Genomic DNA, 23,464 nt, shown 5'->3' with positions numbered 1-23,464 from the left:
AAAAAAGATTCCAGTCCAGAGGAAGGTCTCCTCGGCGGAGAGAAAGATCTCCGGACCAAGGACACAAGTCTCCCCAGAGGGAGCCCTCTGAGAAAAAATACAACCTTAGAAATAGGGATAATTTAAAGAAACCTGATAGATATCAAGATATTGATACATGTCCATCTCGATCTTTTCAGACTTCCTCGCAGAAATCGGAAAGAAGAGGACGGTCAGAACAAAGGGAAGAGCACTTCAAGTCCAAAGACAAGGAACCTGCTCATCAAAGTAAAAAATTACAATTTCCAAAAAAGAAGGTAGCCAGTATTAAAGTAATCAAACATGCCGAGGATCCTGAGGACACAGCTGAAAAACGGAGAGTGGGCTCAGACAATGCTAGACAGCGCAGCAGAAGTGAGCATAGCTCGCAAGATCCTGATGAATCATCTGGAGACAGTGGACACGAATGAATACATTCAAGTGGAAACTGCAGATACCAGAGTTAGCAAACCTCATAAAATATATGAAATAACATCACGTATAGAGGGAGATAAGACTAGGAAAATAAGGGGTCTATTTTGGGATAATCTCTCCAAAGGCTATGACATCCTTTTAGCTGAAAAAGACTGGCCACCGGAGTTTGTCAGGGAGTGCCCTCATGGCGAAGAAATGATTATGCCTGCCTTCTCAAATCACATTCCAATACATAAAAAGTATACACTTGCAAGAAAGTGGGCAGTAGCCCAAGCTCCTGCATTATATAAAAACCATGTGGGATGGGATGAGGACTCTCCTCCTCACAAAATCCAGTTAAAATCTCAACCAACTACACAGAGGCAGTACCCAATTAAGCAAGAAGCTAAAAAACAGGTCAGGGAGATCTTAGATCAACTTGAATACCAGGGGGTGATTGAAACTTGCACCTCACAAATGAACAATCCTTTGTTTCCTGCCTCCAAACCAGATGATTCATATCGTCTAGTTTTGGACTACAGACACCTAAACTCATGTTGCAAAACTTTTGCAGTACAAAACTCACACAGTGCAGCACTAATGAATAGCATAGTGCGCAAAAAATACAAAACAACATTAGACATCTCTAATGGATTCTTTTGTCAAAATATAGCACATGAAAGCAGATATTTTGACCGCTTTCTCAGTAAATGGCTCGCAGAAAATTTCTGTCGTTTGCCACAAGGGTTCAAGAACAACCCAGGATTATTCTCAGCGAGAGTAACAGAGTTACTACAAATATATGATGATGAGGCATTATCTTATGTCGATGACATCTATCTAACAGATGATGACTTGGATACTCACTTGAAAAGAGTGAAGACCATAATACTTCGCAGCAGAGGGTTACAAATTCAACTTCAAAAAGTCAAGAATTGCCCATCTAACTGTCCTGTTTTTAGGATATGAATTATCAAGTAAAGGCAAAAGCCTGGCTGACAATTTCTTAGAGAAATGCGCTGTAATCCAAGCACCAAGAACGCTGAAAAACTTACAATAAATTCTAGGTTTCTTGAATTTCGGAAGAACTTACATTATAAATTATGCAGAGAGAGTTAAACCTCTCTATGACCTAATAAAACCAGATTTTAAAATAATTAATTGGACTCAAAAACACACAGAGATTTTGAGATCACTGCAAACAGACATGTTAGCTAAAACAAAATTGCAAACACGCGATAACACACGCAACCTTGTAATCCGAGTCATCCCAGGAAGATGCGGATTCACATACCTGACCTCTAATGAGGGAGAAACGGTACCAATAGCATACAAATCACATTTGTACACAGAAGCTGAAAAAACATTCAGCATTAAGGAAAACATTGTTCATGCGGTTCAAACAGCTGTAGCAAGAGAAAGAGACCAAGCTGACGGCAGACGGATTACAGTCAGAACAGCAGAATCAGCTTTTGAGGCATTAACAAGCCCATGTAATTTACCTACTGTGGCACTAAATCCAAAATGGATACAATGGGAAAATTCTCTTGGTACAAACAAAGTAAAATACTATTTTGACCCGGAAATGAAAAAATTAAAAAATCTAGAATATGAAAGAAAATACCCTCTGCCAATCGACATTCTGCCCATACGACAATACGCCTGTGTAATTTATACAGACGGACATGCTCAACCCTCAGTTTGGGGAAAACTAGCCTATAACGCCACATGCGAGATTGTAAAAAACGTGTGGCGCGGAGGTAAATTGAAACCTCTGGTAACAAAATCACACTCGGTAGAAAATAATTCAGAAAAACAAACTGAAAGAATAGCGTTAAAAATGGCGCTAGATAATGCTGATCGCGAATTCCCGACACTAATAGTGTGCGATTCGTATTACTGCGTCAAATCAGACAATAACGATTTACAGAAATGGATTCAAAACGGTTACAAAGATGACACAGGTGCCACAATCAAGCAAAAATCGCTTTGGGAACAAGTAGTTCTTTTACAGAAAGAACTACCAAAGACTCACGTGATACATACACTGAGTCATCAGCGTGATGGCGTTCACGCTGCAGGGAATTCATCGGCTGAGACAGCCACAACGGAAGCAACTAAATCGGCTTCCGTAGCTACAAAAAAGCGTTCTGAAAAATACATTGACGGGGAAAACAATGCTGGCGGTGAAAACGTCATCAAAAAACGTCTGCTCGGCGCTACCCATCAACTATCCACTCAATTATACATACATAATCGATGCAAACTCCGTTCTTTTTGCTCTAATCCCTGGAGTGGGGGATAGGGTAATTCCGAACACGAACAGGAGAGTCTTGTTAATAGCAGACGCACATATGGGTGAGGGTCTTAGACACCTTAAGCTTAAGGATTCTCTGGAAGAATTACAATCAATATACTGGTGGCCAGGAATGAGCCTGGAACATCACATATTTGCAAAAAACTGCCCAGACTGCAACAGAGATCGCAGTGGCGACCGAGACGGTATATTACCATGGCGTTTCGCTCCAGATTGGATTAAACAATAAATAAAGAAAAGAAAACCAGTATGAATAATGCGTCATATTAACATGTAGAGACTATTTTCACTTATAATGTAGACCCCAGCTCCAGGCTGACGTCTGAACTGTTATGAAAAGATTTGCGAGTCTATAATGGCATATACGCTAGGAGCGTGCTACATTCTGACCAATGTCTTGCCTTTAACTCTCGAGCTTATAGGGGGGGCATGGCCAGCATGGGCATTGCATTGCGGGACTCTTCTCACTTCCTTCCTGAGGGAAACGGGATGGTGTAAAGAAAAAACCAAGGCATAAAGCAATCTATAATGGCAAAGGTATTAGGTTCGGGAGCTGGGTGGGTCAAACATTTAATAAGTGTCCAACGTAGTCTTAATAATCTGCCAAGAAATTCTCTGAGAGGTCTCAGTCCGTACAAACTATTGTTTGGGACTAGAATGTTAATCCAGGACCTCGATAGTCAAACTTCAGTGGTTAAAGAAAAATGCTTTGATATCAAAGATCGTTTGGCTATTTTACAGGACTTAAATGAAAAAAGAAAAGACCTGAGCAACATAAAGTTGAAACAACAGCCAACAACCACTGAAGAGAAACCACCTGTCCCAGCAAGGCCTGTCTGGATTCCAAAAATCGGGGATCTTGTCAGAGAGAAAATCGCGGTGAAGAAGGAATTTGGGCCTTCTTACAGAAAAGCAGTACCTGTCTTAGCTATCAACGGAACAAGATCAGTAGTACTACCGCCCCTTGCTGGTAAAAAGGAGAACCGAGTTGTATCCATCGACCTGGTTAAACCACAATCATGTGGCCGATAATAAGTAGTAGGCCAAGTGGACTCCCAAGAAGTAGCAGAACACCAAAGTTTGCTACAAACACAGAGGTTCAAACTGAGAGACTAATCACATTTGATAAACCTACAGTGAATCAACAAGGACTATGCAACAAAGCCATGGAACTCAAACCTCTTGAAACCCAAATCAAAATCTTACATCAAGAAACACCAGTCTACAATGATGTAACCACAGACTATGCTAATGAAACAAAGCAAATTCCAAAAACAAAAAGGAATCCAGAAGCAATTGAAACAATTGACAGAACAGCATCCGGCTACTTCATCAACTTCGATGATTTTTCTGAGGATCCAAGTGAACCTGAAGAACAGCCAACAACATCAAAGACTTTTAAAGACAAAGCAAAAGAACTCTTTCATCAACTACAAGAAACCTATCTGATTTCTCCATGGATTGAATTTTGGGTGGCACAAGGTGCATTTGTCCTCATACTTTGGCTCATCAAGGTACTATGCTTGGGACATTTCATTGAGGGAAAATATGTTACAATGGACACAGCAAGTCAGAATATCAACTTGGTCCTGAAACCACACAAGTCTTCACACATCGAGAAAAGAGAACTTTCTTCAGTAAACTTCACAGCCAATCCTATACCCGGTGGGGTAGCATGGGACAAAACTGATTACGAAATCTATGGCCCGGTCGAGCTCTTGAAGTATCCTCATCAATTTAAGGTTTCATTAAGTGACTTTGTAAAACCGAGCACATTCACTGATGATTGGGACTTTGAAGTATTAATGATATGATGTCAGATCTAGTGATGTCAGCTAAATTTACAGAACATGATTATTTGCAAGGTTCATCTAATTATGACCAGATGTATTGTTACAACCACTACGGTAACCATTTTCTGCATAAATCTGCTCAACCGAGAAATGTTTTTAATTTTAATCAATGGGAACATTGTGCAACTCCACCAAAAAGCAGTTCAAAATCATTTTATGATAAATGTTCATACTTCTCTGGGTTTAACACAAGTAATGCAGAAACATTTTATTTTAGAATGTTAAATAAGACAGGAATGAAAACCATGCTTACGAACACAAAATTAATCTATTCAGAGACATTTTTTGAAAAAATGAAAACATTCGGTTTTGATTTCTGGAACAAAAATATTGAAACGAAAACAATCTGGGGTACAAAAGATTGGCAAGTGCAAGGTATAGAATCATTATTTAGAGCCTGCATGATCCCAGAACAAAATATATTCTTGAATGACACAATTCAACAGACAACCTGTCTTGGCCTAGCCAAAATTAAAGACTTGAACAACCCGTCTATTCCAAAACCAACACCTGACAGTAATAGCACTACAGATGTTGAAATAGACGTATCCCATATTTTAAACCAAAACAGAACACATCCTGATTGGAAAAAATGGTTGATCTGGCCCACAGACACAAATAACTGTCAAGATAGATTCCTGAACAAAATACAGGGGTTCAAATTGACCAGGCCAGACCCTAGATACTCCCAGAGACAACATCCAGGGATTATAACAACTTACAGTGTAGGGAAACTCTGCCTCGAATGGCTACAAACATCCACACTGGTTGAAATTAAGCAACACTTGACTTTACTTAAAGAAGGTGCTGACTTACGTGATTTCATTATGGGACCATGCAAACAGCGTCAAAAACGTTTCATAGCGGCCTCTATATATGCAGCTTACAATGAAGCTTGGAAAGAAACTCAAATTGAAACAGCAGAGAAAATACGGGAAATTGACCGTGTTAATTTGGAAAAATCACTTTCTATTGTGGACAATGGGTTAATGACTCTGTCTTCCAGAATATATTCACTGGACAGTATTGTATCATCTGCAATCGATATAATAGAGCAAGACTTACTGATGTTGCAACACAGTCAGTCCAAATTGCGTTCTATTGTACAGCTTGGCTGGACGTTACAAAATCTGCGTTCAGGCTACGTGCCTTGGCGTTTAATCAACACAACGTCATTATTCAGTATCTTTAACCTTACTGATACACAAATCAGCTTGGCACAAAAGGGTGCAGAGTATACAATTCTGAGCATTGAAAAACTTGAGAGATTACCATTGACAATGTCAGAACGACCTGTCATTGAATGGATAATACATGGAATCATAACTATTCCGATAACGACTTTCCAATTTCGATACTGCCAAAAATATATACAGGCAGGCCAGTATGAAAGGTTGGGTAAAGGATACATTAAGTCAACATGGAACTTACCTTATACACACACATGTTACAGTAATACAGGACAGAGTGTATTTCTTAGTGGTAATAATTGTGAAACATCACTAAGTGGTATACTTCTGTGTCAGGGTATAAGTTTACATGGGGCCTGTGAAGGGACTTCAAATAACCTTTCATGTCACCAGCTCGGCACACCTGCAACGCAAATAGAACCATTCTTTAGAAGACTTTCTAACAGGAGTTACATTCTAATTGTGGATCACAGATGTTGTGGCTTACTGCCAGGAAAACCGTATCTAGTAAGTGTGAGCTCCATGGTCACTTGCTGTGAGCAACTATTGTTTCCAAATGACGCTCCAGACAGGGAGGGAAAAATTTGGCCCAGTTTGAATATCTCTTCTATTCGAATTGATACTTTAAGCAGAATGAAGACTGTGCTCCTACAGACGCCAGTACACTTGACGTCATCAAAAGAAACGTATGATCTCCAAGTTGCAAGGACAACAGGGGAAAAAAAATGCATTGTTATCAACAAATTGCCCCCTACACTTCGCAGAAATGCTAAGCGAAATCTTAAATATTTCTGATACAAATGGTATCGCGAGTGTATTTAAGACCGTTTTTTCGGGACTGTTAACTCCATTCAAAGCAGTCCTGGGAATATTTCCCAATTTTGTCCATTCTGTCTTTGGCGGACTTCCACTCCTGTTGGGACTCGTAGCAGGCATCCTATTTTTGCTACTCTTGCTTCGTTATGGCAAGCCATGTCACAGACAAGACTCCAGCAACAATGAAAGAAACGATCCTAGCTATACGCTATCAGGACCGCATAACTAAAGTCCTTGGATTAGCCCGGCTAAGAGATCTGTATATGACCTGGTTTCTTTCGTTCAGACCCATATGGCAAGATTGTGTCTTACCTGTATTGAGATGCATGCTATGCGGCGAAGAATGCGTGTTGGACACCTGTCTTACACTACAATCAGAAGTTCCATTGGATGCAGATACTTTGTTGGGTCCAGTAAAGGCTCATGCATTGTGCTGTCCCCAGCGGCTACCTATCCTGATGACGGCATTCGTGGAGACTTCACCACTACGATTGAAGGGTAGTGAAGTACAGAGTGAGAGCAGCATCAACCAGGTACGGCCTTCTGTAAGCAATGCTGATGGAAACATCACTGAAAGCGAACATGCGCACGACTGCATGATAGCGACATTTTCCAACTTGGTCGAACTTTCACCTGAGACAGTAGACTGTTTTTTTGAGAGTCTGTCTGAAATGATGTTTTCTCCAGAACAGAAAGAGTGACTTTAAGCAAACGTGCACACAGCGTTCCCTGAACTCTGAATTTGGCCTTCAGCTTTAAAAACAAAGCTACTGAGAACTTTTTTCCTTTTTCCCCTGAAAACGAAAACTTTTTTCCCAAATCCAAAATATTTACCTTTTTGGCACTTATCTTCTGCTTAAAGTAAAAACTATTCTTAGAGAACAGAGCTTCTATTTTTAGGAACTCTAGAGACATTACATTACCTCAGCCTCTAACATATTTACAAGTAATTGTATTTATATGTGATGAAGTGGTCTCGCACTTTTTTTTCTGTATTAAGAGCCATTTCATGTGTTATTTTTCGCAAATCATTCATGCTGATATAAATGTGCATCTTTTCTTGAATGATTACACTGCTTGAATGCATACAGTACCTATACTCATTTTCTTGTATTTCGCATATGCCATTTTTTAAATGCAAAGAATGTATTTTGGGGTGGTCCGGTATACACATGCACTATTAGTTATGTTTACTATTGCTTTGGTTAGTAAATAAAGACATGAATTCGTGGAGTGGGTGTAGTATGTTTATCTAGGGACCTGTATCGATACTCCTATTCCTGACCCTTGTCGGTTATAAATCACTAATATCCATACAACGGCACAGAAACCCGTTTCATAAATTAGTCATAGCGCATGCTGTCACATTAAGCAAGCACTATTCCTCCAGCCCCCTAGAAAGCACACCGAGTTCTTAAACAAATCCAAGCCTCAGCAAACCTCCCCGCCTGCTATATTTTGATTCAGTCCGAGAACTCCTGTAAAGCACTGCAAGAACGATCAGTTCTTAGTGACATCCTTATTGGCGTCTTATGTCCATCCTTACGTCAAACCCAGCACCTCTCAGGTATAAATATACCAACCCTGCCCTAAGTAACGACACGGTGGTGATGAGCTTGGAGCAGCGACTACTTGCCGGAGAGCCCAGCTGATGCGAGAGCCCACGGATGCTGCCCCTCCCCTTTTGACGCGCTGAGGAAGACGCTGCCTTTCCTCTTGCCGAGGAATCCAGCCTCCAGCATTTCCAGCTTGCCCTCGCGGGTAACTGGGATACCGAGTCCTGAGAAAGAGATACCAGCCCTCCTGCCTTCTAAATCCCAGGTACTGTACTGACTAACCCCTTACAGAGAATTCTTGAGTCAGATTCTTGGCAAAACAAACTTAACTTAAACTGCTACTTACTTACTCCCTCCCATGTATTAGGCTTAGGTCAGGTACACCGGGGTAGGCGTAGTTAGAAGCACCAGTTGAGTACGATTAGTCAATGTATATATGTATGTATATCTTTTATCCATTTTAAAGTATCATATGGCTAAGAAACCATATCAATGCTTTTACAGTATTATTTTATAATCCTACTTTTACTGTATGCACTTTACTTAACTATAAGTATTGCAATTATAGCGATTCATTTCTCTTGTATGAGAAAAGAGACTGATCAATAAATAACACCTTTTATTGAAAACGCCCTTCTCTTCTTTTCTCTACAATCTGGTGAAACAAAGTATGCACGTATTGACTGAGTAAAATAGCTGTCTTTTGTTTTCACACGACTCTAGAGATATACTCTTGATCAGGGAGAGCAAAGTTGTCATGTTCTATGGTTGTCAGAAACTAAATCCCTTCTTGTCTATCCAGGGAGGTTAAACTCCTCCTCGCCTATTCGAGAAAGTTTCTAGTGAACTCTGAGCTAGCGGGCACACAAAACTTAAGTCTAATATCGTCAGTAGAAGACCTAGTTAACCTCTGTCCTACGTCTATACTATTGAAGATATTATTCCAATCCGCAGAGCCTATTGGGATAATAGGAACTACACTACAGGATAGCTCCCTCTTTAACCCCCAGTGACGGGGTGGTATTAACGATAACATCATGATAAGAAGAGTTAGGTACATGATTATCAAGGATTAAATTAACTTTGGGAAGTATCCCATTGACTAAGATGTCCAAGTCCTGTGTAATGAGTTCATCTGCCTCGGGGATAGTAGCTTGGCCAGCCGCACAGGGGGCAGCAGTAACAGGATCGAGAAGCCTTTCAGGCGTTTTCACATTGCCAATTGTCCCCAGGGAGGATCTTTTAATAGCCGATAGTTCTTGGGACAGGCGTTTTTCCAGGACAATAATTTCAGTGTCAATGATAGAGTTAGCTCTAATGAGGAATTTTTCCATACCTCTGACTGTAGACCCTCCGACTGACGACATCTTGCTCCTAGTTTTGCGTCCAGCCATGTAGAACCGATTTTACAGACAATAAATTTACAAAAGGCCAGATGCAAGAGAGGGGGCCAGGTCCGGTCAGAACCGGTCACGAACGGGCACAAACGGGCACAAACGGGCCCGCCCTTGGCCCGGGCTTCGCCCGGCGCGCTCCCGCGCGCGTCCGGCGTGCGCGATAATGGGCTTACCTATCAGCAGAGGGAAGGCGGGGCGGGAAGAGTCGCAGGTGCGCGTGTTGGTTCTAGCGCTCTACCTGCTGGGACACGCAGTCCCGCACCCACACAGAAATCAGGCTCAGGTCTCTCCACAAGTCCCCTTCCACATCGGGTTCTACAATGCTGGTCCGGCAAAAGTATCCTCACAAAGTCGGCTGTGAGCGGCTACCGCAAAGCGGGGGCCGCGAGCCGTTTTGAAGTGCAGGGGGAAGGCGGGGCGGGAAGAGTCGCAGGTGCGCGTGTTGGTTCTAGCGCTCTACCTGCTGGGACTCACAGTCCCGCACCCACACAGAAATCAGGCTCAGGTCTCTCCACAAGTCCCCTTTCACATCGGGTTCTCCAATGCTGGTCCGGCAAAAGTATCCTCACAAAGGCGGCCGCGAGCCATTTTTAAGTGCAGGGGGAAGGCGGGGCGGGAAGAGTCGCAGGTGCGCGTGTTGGTTCTAGCGCTCTACCTGCTGGGACTCGCAGTCCCGCACCCACACAGCAATCAGGCTCAGGTCTCTCCACAAGTCCCCTTCCACATCGGGTTCTCCCATGCTGGTTCGGCAAAAGTATCCTCATAAAGGCGGCTGCGAGCGGCACCTATTTTAGTTGGAACAGAGTGTGCACGGGGAGTGTCATGATTGGTGAGAGAGGGAGTGAAATAATTAATATAGCACATGCCACTAATCCAGCAATATCTTGGCGCAGTAACTCACCTCTGATCCCACAAGGGCACCAATGACATACTAAAGTGCAAGGCAGAATAAGTCTGTCTTGGATATAACTAAGACTTTGCCATGAGAAGAATGTGACCCAGGAAGCACTTTCCCAACTTTGAAAGTGGGATATATTTTATGTTTCCCACTGCTACCGTATTGGTGAAATGATAGAATAATAAACACAGCCTAATGTTTTAAGTGTTCTAAATCGCTCTTGGAAGAGAAAAGTGAACAGACATCCATAACAAAGTCAGGGAGGGACCATCATGAATTGTTTTTAAGTATCACCACATTGGTTGATACTTACTGCAGTGATTATCTTGCCCGAAGGGAGGTACTGATAAGAGCCGCAATATTGCTCACTTTCATCTATACATACTGCTCTCTTTCATCTATATATACGGTTCAATTTCATCTATATACACTCCTCTATTTCAGCTATATATCATGCTCTCTTTCATACATATATATTGTTCTCCTTCATTTATACATACTGCTCTCATATATTGATATACACCGCTCTCTTTCATACGTGTATATTGCTCTCTTTCATTTGTGCATACTGTTCTCTCATCTATATATACTGCTCTCTTTCATCTCTACATACTGATCCTTTTGATCTATATATCTATATATACAGCTCACTTTCATCTATATATGCTGCTCTCTTTCATCTATATATACTGCTCATTTTCATCTATATATACACTGCTCTCTTTCAACCATACCAACTTTCTACTTTCATCTATATATACTGATTTCTTTCATCTTTACAAACCGGTCTCTTACAGCTATACACAGTGCTTTCTTTCAGCTATACATACTGCTCTAATTCATCTACACATACTGTTCTCTTTCCTCTATATATATTCTGTTCACTTTCCTCAATATATACTGCTCTCTTTCATCTATATATGGCTCACTTTCTTCTAAATATACTGCTCTCTTTCATCCATATATCCTACTCTTTTTCATCTATATATACTGCTCTCTTTCATCTATATATACTGCTTTCTTTCATCTAAACAAACTGCTCTCTTTCATTTACACATATTGCTATAAATATTGCTCTTTCGACCATATATACTGCTCTCTTTCATCTATACCTACTGCTCTTTCAACTACACGTGCTGCTCTCTTTCATATATATATATATACTGCTCTCTTTCATCTATATATATGGCTCACTTTCCTCTAAATGTACTGCTCTCTTTCATCTGTATATACTGGTCTTTTTCATCTATATATACTGCTTTCTGTCATCTATACAAACTGCTCTCTTTCGACCATATATACTGCTCTCTTTCATCTATACCTACTGCTCTTTCAACTACACGTGCTGCTCTCTTTCATATATATATATACTGCTCTCTTTCATCTATATATATGGCTCACTTTCCTCTAAATGTACTGCTCTCTTTCATCTATATATACTGCTCTTTTTCATCTATACATACTGCTCTTTCAACTACACGTGCTGCTCTCTTTCATCTATATATACTGCTCGCATACATCTAATTATACTGCTCTCTTCTGAATATATGGCACATTTCATCCATATATACTGCTCTATTTCATTTATATATACTGCTCACATACATCTATATATACTGTGCTCTTTCATCTATGAATATGACTCACTTTCTTCTACATATACTGGTCTCTTTCATCTAAACACACTGCTCTCTTTCATCTATGTATACTGCTCACATACATCGATACATACTGCTCTATTTCATCTATATATACTGCTTTCTTTTATCTGTACACCCTGCTCTTTTTAATCTACATATGATGGTCTCTTTCATCTATACATACTGCGCTCTTTCATCTATGCATGCCGGTCTTTTTCGTCTATACATACGGCTCCAATATATATATATATATATATTCACTGAAAAAACCATAGGTTATAGACCATATATAGTTAGGAATTAGCATTTAAAAAACCTTATTTTACTCACACAAAACCATTGAAATTCCATATATAGTTAGTTGCACTAACTATATATCGCGCACCCGCAATCCACTGCTGATGATGTCACATATTACATCATTCATGACATGGTCAGTGACATCACTGATGACATCACTGATGACATCTCAAATGACATCACTGATGACATCACTGATGACATCTCATTTGATATCAATGACCACATCACTGATGATATCATTCATGTGACAATACAATGCATCTCCTCACATTTTAATATAACCTCTGTTTCACCCAGTGTTAAAAAGAGTATAATTTTTGAAACCATTGACACACCAATACTAGTTACTACATACGCACTCACTGATTGCTACGTCTACACACACCTTCACTCATTCACCCATACAATCATTCATACATACAATCACTCATCTTTACAACACTATCATATGCACTCATACACCTATACAGACACTCACAGTCTGCCACTCATCCATGGAGTTACTTACACACCTAGTCAGTCCTGTAAAGAATCAATGAGACTTCCATGTTCTTGTCCATACAGTTAAACATAGAGCACCTTACATTTTCAAACATGTACTAACACATACTTACTTTCTTATACAATCATTGATACAAGTACAGATTGATCTGCACAGAGTCACACACCTCCCAGCTAGCCACACACACATTCAGTCTCCCATACAAATACTTGGGCAATCAATCAATAACCCATATAGTTACTCATATAGCTACTGATCAACACATGCAGCAGTTTACAGAACAACAGACATAATGATGCACAAATTAAGACAGTTTAGTCACTAACCCATGCACTCAGTGAGACACATTTAATCAGTCACTCATACATTCAGTCATGCACCTACTAAATCCTTCGTCCAGACACTTACACATCCACTCATTCTTCAATATGTAAGACATATTTAAACTTTATAGAAACAAAAAATCACTGGATGTTGTTATCAGTGATGTCATCAGTGATGTCATTTGAGATGTCATCAGTGATGTCATCAGTGATGTCACTGACCATGTCATGAATGATGTAATATGTGACATGATCAGCAGTGGATTGCGGGTGCGCGATATATAGTTAGTGCAACTAACTATATATGGAATTTCAATGGTTTTGTGTGAGTAAAATAAGGTTTTTTAAATGCTAATTCCTAACTATATATGGTCTATAACCTATGGTTTTTTCAGTGAATTTTCAAGGTTTTGTAAATGCTAATTCCTAACTATATATGGTCTATAACCTATGGTTTTTTCAGTGAATTTTCAAGGTTTTGTAAATGCTAATTCCTAACTATATATGGTCCATAACCTATGGTTTTTTCTGTGAATTTCATTGGTTTTTTAACAGCTAATATCTGTAGCTGTAAAATGTATTCTTCTTTAAATCCAAAAATATATTTTATATGTTTATGAATATTTTTTTTTTTAAATATTTTTTTTTCTTCGTTCCCGCTTCGCAAATCGGGAAGCTTCCCGTTAGCTGACCTTGATGCCGCGAAATAGACCGCGAGCCGGTAAACGTTTCTTTACCGCAAGTGCCGCGTTACAAAACAACATCGTGACGCCTCCCGTCCGCATGACGTTTCACGTTGTCGCGTGATACGTCATCGCGTGATACGTCATATGACGTACTACGTTAGCGAACTGGTACGCGAAGCGAGTCGCAAAGCGCAGGTTTCTGGAAGCAAACCGGGAGGCCCTGCAAAGCGCTTAACGTAAACACAGCAAGTCATGTGACTTGGTAATAACACTTTTCATTGGTTCATTTCACTTTTGGTTTCCTAATGATGTAAGACTAGGTTATATAATCTAAAATGAACACTTTTGATTGGTTGAGAACTCTTGTTTTTCCCAAATGATGAAAATCCCTCCTTCTTTCCTCACTCTGACTTTCATCATTGTGAGAGAAAGACCCTTTGTGATCACTGAGCAATGGCTTCTTTAGTAGCTTCAGCTGGTGCTTCCCCACCACCTCCACCACATCCAAGGAAGAGTGGACCACCTGCTCAAGTTGTAATTCAACAAGAAGAAGAAGAAGAGGAACAGGAGGACGAGCACGAAGAGAGGCAGTTTTTGCCTGAGCAGCCCAGGACGTCTCACCGGAAAGAAAACTTCATTTGGCAATTTTTTAAAATTCCCAAAGGTCAGAAAAAAGTAAATGCAAGATACGTAACTTGCCTTATATGTCAAGATAGACTGTCCAGAGGGACCGACAAAAAATACAGTTTCGGAAACTACACAATGCATCGCCATATGACTAGGTGGCATCCTAACAACTACAGTGCTGCACAGTTTCGGAACGACCTAGATAATCTCCCTATTATGGCCAGAAGATCTGTTGTACCGGAAGTAACGGGACCAGAGGGCAGGGAGATGGTGCCAAATATACAAATGAGATTTGGTGATGTAAAACACATCTGCGCATTTTGCGATGGATTCATTTCCTACGGAGAAAAAAGCATCACTCTGATCAACAGAGCTATTGACTATCATATGCAAGTTTGTCCGAAACGCCCAAAATAATAAATACTTCTTTTTTTTGTTTTGTTGCTCCTGTTGAGCCCTTTACAATGAATCGTTTTCATTGCCCCCTCCAAGAAAAACCCAAAAAAATATAAAACTGTTCCGAAAAATTCAAAAACAGTAAAAAAATGTTCAGAAAAATAAAAAAAAAAGTTCTTTTCAGAACTACCTCCCCGTTATTAAAAAATTGGTACAATATTTGGAACTGTGCCAACCTCTATTTCTCTTAGTTAGCTTCCCAGTTCGCTCGCCGGTACGCGAACCGGAAGCGAACCAAAAACAGTAAGTATAAGGGAAGGAAACAGACACTTATGTTAAAAGAAAGACAGCTATAAGGGAGTAAACTAGAGATACCATTACCCGTAATCCACTGCTGATGATGTCACATATTACATCATTCATGACATGCTCAGTGACATCATCAGCAGAGGATTGCGGGTTTTTTGGCAACATGCCTTATCCACGGTTTAATAACGCTGCCTTTTGCTTTATATAAGTTTTCAAATTGTATGAAATATATACCAATAGGTCGTTATGAACCTTTAGGTAGTGCTTTTCTTCATGAGGTCTGGTCGCTTCCATACACATACAGATGTTTCAAAGATGATCAAGAAGTTTATCTGAATGGAGAGGAATGCACTGAGACGCCAGATCATTCACTAATGTGTAGGCACATACAGTTACACGGTTCATGCAACAAACACCGACCAAATATGGCTTGCGTGTTGCAAGGCACGCCAGTTCCTGCTATCATCCCCACGTTCAAGTTGTTGGAAAATGGTAGTTATTTGATGCTCAATAATGAAGATTGTTCTGAGTTAATTAAAAGTATTCCTTTTATCGTAACAGTAAGTGAACAGGTTATTTGCTGCAGAAATGTTCTATTTCCTCCCACACATGAACATAGGGAGTTTTCAATCTGGCCACAAATACCAACCTTGGGACACGTTTCAACGGCATGGCAAGAATAAGAGCTCTTTTGTCTCAGAGAGAGGTGGCCTTGAGTTCGGCCCGTGAAACTTTCGTACTTCACATAGCGAACACCCGTACAGAGGTGCACACCCTTTTCAATTAAGATTTGCCTTTCAATTTCAGCAACATGTTTCCGACTATCTTTAACGCATCCTCCACAAAGTCCCTGGCACACTTTTTTAAAGTTGTTACCAGTGGTCTCGTGACTTCATTTGAGAAAATCTTTGGAGTCATCCCTGCTTCCTTTCATTGTATTTTCTGCACTCTGGTTCGTGGATTGGCATTTTTACTTGCATTACCAGCGGACGCTCTTGTGCTTTTTTACATTTTTAAATATGGATGTCCCTCCTATGCAACCTCCGACCCTGCAGCTGCTGACACTGTTCCGCAATCGCATGCTAGAATATTATGGCACAATGCCGTTGGCGATATTAAGCACGGCATATGGATTATCTTTTCGGTTCTCCTACTTCACCTGTGTCCAGCCTGTATTTCACTGCCTGACCTGTGATTTCGATTGGGCCATTGATTTGTGTCTCTGCGGACCGGTTTCTCCTGACGTCGACTTTAATCAGCTGATGACTCCTATCATTACTCACGAGTTGGTTTGTCCTGGCGAAAGGATTATGGCTGTGGCATTGATGCATGGACTACTTGGTCCCTGGAATTTACTGGCGGCAGCACAGTCTTTCTTGGAACAGAGCTTTCTTGAAAACCCACCGAGCTGTCCTCTGATGGTGATAGAGGATCCGGTGCTGGGAGAGCACGTATGTTCTTTTCCGCTTTTAAATTGGATGGCTGAACTGTTTTCGGATGAAGACGGTGACTTCCTATTGGAGGCTGTTGCAGCTTATTTTGCATACACAGTTATGTCATAGACCTTTTTCATGTTTGATATGCTGAGTACTAGCATTTCATTGACAATTCATTGACTTATTTGTCAAGTTTTTATTATTTACCTTGCCTATTGGCTTAAGACTCGATAAAGTACTTGGCTGTTTTATTTTTCTTTAGCATTAAATTTTCCTAGTTTTTAATGCTTTACCTTGCGGACCGTCCACATATAAACTTGCAATCTGCTCTCATGAGATGGCACTTCTATTATCTTATTCAGTTCGTTTCCGGATCATGAGGAGGTGTCATCTAGGTCCTGGATATCTTTACACCGTGTTAAGTTAGCATGGGCTCATTACCGGTTTAAACGCCATTTTTCCTTTTTTGCAACTTCTGCACACGACACTTAGTTGTTGCTTTAGCTTTCCACCTAGTAGTTCATCGTGGTTTACATGAGAATAATATGTTATTGGTCTACTATCTGCTTTACTTGTTAAACTATATCTGTACAGCGAGTGCTAAAGTTTCAAGAACAACACGATACAGAATTGTTATGAGGTCTGATCTCCACGACTTCATACTCATAACATAAGTGCAACTTCTGCCAATTCTGGGCATGAGGCGGGTTTTATATTGCTTTGCCGAACACACATACACAACAGTTGATGCGGTTCACATGAAGAGAGAGCTGGTGTATGCTGATGTGATTCCTTCAAATCTAAGACACTAAAGTATGGGCACGCCCTAAACCAACACAAAGAGACCTTCTTAGCAAATAATATAATATGTGTATTAGGGAGGGTGAGATATAAGCAGCCGCGGGCCGTGGAGGGAGTTACGATGGGGCAGGGAGGCGGGGAGGGGGAGAAGCAGGGTGGAGCCCTCTCTACCTTGCCCCTCCCCCTCCCCGCCTCCCTGCCCCACCGTAACTCCCTCCACGGCCCGCGGCTGCTTATAAGTGTTGCTAACTCTTATTCATTTACAGCATGTTAACATACTGTCACCATTCGCTTTTTATGTACTAGTAACTATGCTGGTAATTTTGCTACTGATAATATGTGTACTTGTATTCTCCACCCTGCTTCTCCCCCTCCCCGCCTCCCTGCCTCACCGTAACTCCCTCCACGGCCCGCGGCTGCTTATAAGTGTTGCTAACTCTTATTCATTTACAGCATGTTAACATACTATCACCATTCACTTTTTATGTACTAGTAACTATGCTGGTAATTTTGCTACTGATAATATGTGTACTTTTATTATCTAAGGTACTACGCCTGAGAAGACGGCATTAGTAAATAAACATTTCAAATACACATCTGTTCTTCTTAACTCCATGTTCTGGTTTCTAAGAAATCTATAACGACCGACTGTTCATGAGTTCCACGTATCCTGAGGTACTATAAGTTCATATTCTGGATTGTCTAAACATTGAGAGTTTGTTATATCCAATGTGACACTGTACCTAGCTTGCTAAGGAGTTTTTGATTACTAACGTGAGTTTTGGGACACCCTAATTCGCCGAGGTTCCAATCCTCTGTCCACAGTTCTGTGTGAGAACAGAAACCCTGCGACAGGGGCACCCCCGACCCTTGCTGGAGCTTCATCACACTTGCGATACAACTCCAGCAATGCATTCGCCGAGGTTCCAATCCTCTGTCCACAGTTCTGTGTGAGAACAGAAACCCTGCGACAGGGGCACCCCCGACCCTTGCTGGAGCTTCATCACACTTGCGATACAACTCCAGCAATGCGCCACCTTTACGGCACAGATACATCACGCATCTGTGCTGTTTTTGCCCCATGATGCGCCGCATTGTAAATGCAGCACACCATAGGTGACGGAACAGCGGCACAGAATGACTAACACATCCCTGGTGATGCGCCAGTCATCATAAATGTATCCCTATGCTTCTTATCTTGTTAGAGATGAACCGCCATATGTATCATCAAAGTTTTTTGCATTTCCTAAATAGCGAACTTTAAGGAATAAATAGCGATTCTTTACCATTCCTAGTTTGCGATGAGCTATTTGCTAATTAGCCGAATGTAGCCCAATGAAGCCCAATGTAGCCCAATGTAGCCCAAAGATGGCCGCCAGACACACAAAAAAACAAATGTAGCCCAAATATCAGCCAGATGTAGCCCAACTATAGCCCAGTGACAGAATGACCAATCAGCTTCGCAAACCTCCGTTACGCGAAGCGGAGCGCTGTTACAGATATATATCTTTTTTTGAACGTTAATTTCTCAAAATCCACTGGAGCACATATATTGAGACCTAGCAAAGGCACATCGGGCTACCAGTCCCTAATATTTTGCCAAGTTTCGTGCAAATCCATTCAGCCGTTCGATTATTATTATTATTATTATTTTTTGCCCCGCGGGGCCCTTTTAAAACCTCCACATCAAACCTAGGGGGTCAGCGAGGATCTACTATGCCCCCTTATAGTTATTTCCCCCTTTGTTTTGACCTCCTCTTGTCTCTCGATCCTACCGAGAGACAAGATGGCGGCCGCTACGGACTGTTTGGAATGTTGACAGACGCCGGAGAACCAATCAGCTTCGCTTCACAAAGCTCCGTTGCGCGAAAAGTCCGCGAACCAGAGCGCTGCCCGGTCCGCTGTTACAGATATATATCTTTTTTTAAACGTTAATTTCTCAAAATCCACTGGAGCACATATATTGAGACCTACAAAAGGCACATCGGGCTACCAGTCCCTACAATTTTGCCAAGTTTCGTGCAAATCCATTCAGCCGTTCGGGCTAAAAGTGAGGCCAACCGCCCTATGGAAATTAACATGGGAAAAACGCGTTTTGGGACCCCCCTTTTTTCTCGGCCCCCCCTTGACGAACCCCCCCAAAATTTTCAGGGGCTGCTCAGAAACAAAATGTGCCATTTTCCTGAAAATTTCAGCCAATTCCGTCCACAAACGCCAAAGTTATTAGACATAGAATTTTCAAAAAACCCATAGAGAAAAAATCCTAACTATATATACCTACTGGCGACCGCCAGTAGGTAATATATATATACACACACATGTATATATATATATATATATATATATACTGCTCACATGCATCTACATACTGCTTTCTTCCATCTATATTTACTGCTCACATACATCTATACATATTGCTTTCCTTCATCGGTACACACTTCTCTCTCATCTTTACATACTGCTCTCTTTCATCCATATATACTGCTTTATTTCATCTATTCACACTGCCCTCTTTCATCTAAATATGATGCTCTCTTTCATCTATATATACTGCTCACTTTCATCTATATATACTGCCTGTCATCTTTCATCCATATGTACTGCTCTCTTTCATCTATACACACTGCTCTCTCTCATCTATACATGCTGATTTCTTTCATCTATACAAACTGCTCTCTTTCATTTATACATACTGCCCTATATCAACTACACGCGTTGCTCTCTTTCATCTATATTTACTGCTCGCATACACCTAAGTATACTGCTCCCTTTCTTCTATATATGCAGCTCACTTTCATCTATATATATATTGCTCTAGTTCATCTATGTATACTGCTCACATACATCTATATATACTGTGCTCTTTCATCTATGTATATGGCTCACTTTCTTCTATATATACTGGTCTCTTTCATCGATACATACTGCTGTCGTTTATCTATACATACTGCTCACATACATCTAGACATGCTGCTCTCTTTCACCTACACATGCTGTTCTCTTTCGTCTTTATATCCTGCTCACATACATCTAGATATACTGGTCTCTTTCATCAATATATACTGCACTTTTAGAATCCATATATACTGCTTTTTTTATCTGTACACACTGCTCTCTTTCATCTACACATGATGTTCTCGTTCATCTATACATACTGCTTGCATACATCTATACATACTGCTCTCTTTTATCTATACACACAGTTCTTTTTCACCTATACACAATGCTCTCTTTAATCTATAGGTACTGCTCTCTTTCATTTATGTATAGTGCTTGCATATATATATATAAATATGTATACTTCTCTCTTTCATCTATATATATGGCTTACTTTCTTGTATACATACTGCTCCCTTTCATCATTATATACTGCTCTCTTTCATCTACACACACTGCTCTCTTTTCTATAGACTATTCTCTCTTTCATCCATATATAGTGCTCGCAGACATCTATATATCCTGCTGTCTTTCACCTATATATACATGGCCCACTTTCTTCTAAACATACTGCTCTCTTTCAGCATTATATACCGCTCTCTTTCATATGTATATACTTTCCTTTTTCATGTATACATGCTGCTCTCTTTCATCTGTTTAGGCGAAGCCATTTCTCAATTGCTAAGATACTTACACCATTGCCTGGCCTCAGACACGTCACGCATTGCACATCCTCAGTAGATTTCTCATGCCTTTAGATGTCAGTGTAACGCGCATGCGCGCCTTGAAGAGCAGGTCCTCTTCTCCGCTGGCTTCAAGCCTCGCAGGTGGTTTGGGTGCAGTGATGGGTCCAATGATAATGCAGACACAGGGAGCCTCCGTCCCGAGAGCGCAGACAGGCCTTGGTAGGAACAGGCACCAAAGATATTTAAAAACAATTCCACCCAGTGCGAGATGGCGCCCTCTAGCAGGGATCTGTCTCATTAGGACGCAAATGAATAATGCTTAGACATTAGATTTTTGCTATGGATGTCAATAAGAAATGAAATCCTACCGAGCGGTTCCGAGGACCCGTCTACTATATGTTCTGGTTTTCCACCCCAGTGACGAGATTCCTCGCTGCTTCCTTCCCTCGCGCACAGGCACGTGGTTAACAACAAATTGCGCCACTGGGGCGAGTATGTAATTAAACCGATGCACTCTTTGCAAACAGATACTTATAACACCAGCCCCGCCATGTGCAGCGCGCGGCGCTCAGTGGTACATATTCATCACTGAAATTGAAAAGGGATTACTGGCATAAATCATGTGTGTAAATCTTGAATATACAGCGCAAACAAGAAATCTAGGCTTAAATTACACTCCTGACACGCTGAGTAAATGTACGTTTACATATGATTTGTAGCAAGTGATGGGAGAACAATTCAACTGCATTTGCCAAAACATGTCAGTTGATTATCAGGTTTGTCTTAATGAAACTCTGAGAATAAGTATCAAATATTATCAGTGGAAGGTGGTGCTTCCTGAATTCTTCAGGGTGCCATGAATCACGAAGCGAGCACGCTGCAGCCGTGGTACAAGTCTCTCCACCCTACTCCTCCTCAGGTATCACCAGATCATCTTAAAAAAAATCAGATGCAATCATTCAGTTTCTGGTTCCCCGCCCTTTTGTCACCTCAGTGAACTAGAGGTGTCCGGTGCACGTAAGCGCAGTGGGCCGGTGGGGCGGGGCAGGGAGAGAGGGGGGAAGTCGACAGACGATGGAATAGGTAACATTAAATAAATAAAACCTATTCTGTCATCTGTCGACTTCCCCTCTCCTCGCCCCACCCCGCGCCACCGCCTAACAGCGCTTACCTGCACTTGCCACGACTGTAGTGAACCCCATCCATTATCAAGAGCTGCAGGGGGATAAGAGACAGGTGGAGTCGTCATAAGAATATGGATTCTATCATTTGGTCACAGGAGCCATGATTCCCCAGCAACGCTGACGTTTGCAAGTTTGAGGACCTAACTGGTCCTATGGGCCATGCTTGACCACAGGGTTTAACACTGCAGGTTTACCTTTAACCTCAAGTGAACAGAGGCTGCTGCGACAGGCTGGAATAGCATCTACTGCACTGTATACCTCCCATTGACAGTGACCTGTCCCGCATAAAGAACTGATTCGGAAGATACAAGCACTACTCTGGTGCTCCTAGGAGCATTCTCTTTGGCAGACTAGATAGCTTGGTTCTCAGGCTTCATAGGCTTATGGTTCTCAGCAAGAGAGAAAATAGGCACCTCATTTTTTGGTTGGTATATTTACAATATATTCTTTAACAATGATTGTAGTAGGGAATATTGAATCCCACATTTTGACACAACAGAATATTGTTGAGACAATACAGATTGAAGAAATATCTAAAGGTAAGTGCACACAAGGAGGTAATTATTTACTACTATTAACTATACATCTGGAAAAAGATCATTTACCGGCTGTCTCTCTTCAATCCTCTTCATCCTCTTCCTGGCTTCTGTTCGAACAGGAAGCACCCAGCCTCCCCTAAGCCAATCACAATGCTGCAATGCAGCACTGTGATTGGTCCGAGCACCATGGTTTGGCGCTTAACCGCATGCGCGCTAGCGAAATTTCGCTCCTGTGCTGAGATTTTTAAAACCGCACTTTACATGACGAGCTGGGCTCGTCATGAGCGTGCGAGGAGGCTACCTCATGACGAGCCCAGCTCGTCATGAACGTCGAAGGGGTTAAATGGGGACCGGTAGACTGGACATGTTCTCTACCCGGGCTGTAATGCAGCCTGGGTGGAGAACATGCAAAGTGTGTGTGATTGTTTGGCCAGTAGACACGGCCGGCCAAACATTCCTGGGCATTTTGGAGGGTGCCACCATTACTCCCCCCTGCGCTGCTCAACCCAGCCCAGCCCCACAAAACTACCTCAGCACGTTAATATCATTTTATTTTTCCTTTTTTGTAGTGCTGGAAGGCAGTGGGGCGACACTGAGGAGCCGCCCCTTCTACTACATTGTAGTCATAATTCTACC

The sequence above is a fragment of the Lissotriton helveticus genome, chromosome 3_1 (assembly GCF_964261635.1).
Source record: "Lissotriton helveticus chromosome 3_1, aLisHel1.1, whole genome shotgun sequence".
NCBI lineage: Eukaryota > Metazoa > Chordata > Amphibia > Caudata > Salamandridae > Lissotriton > Lissotriton helveticus.
This window is presented reverse-complemented; position numbering follows the sequence as displayed.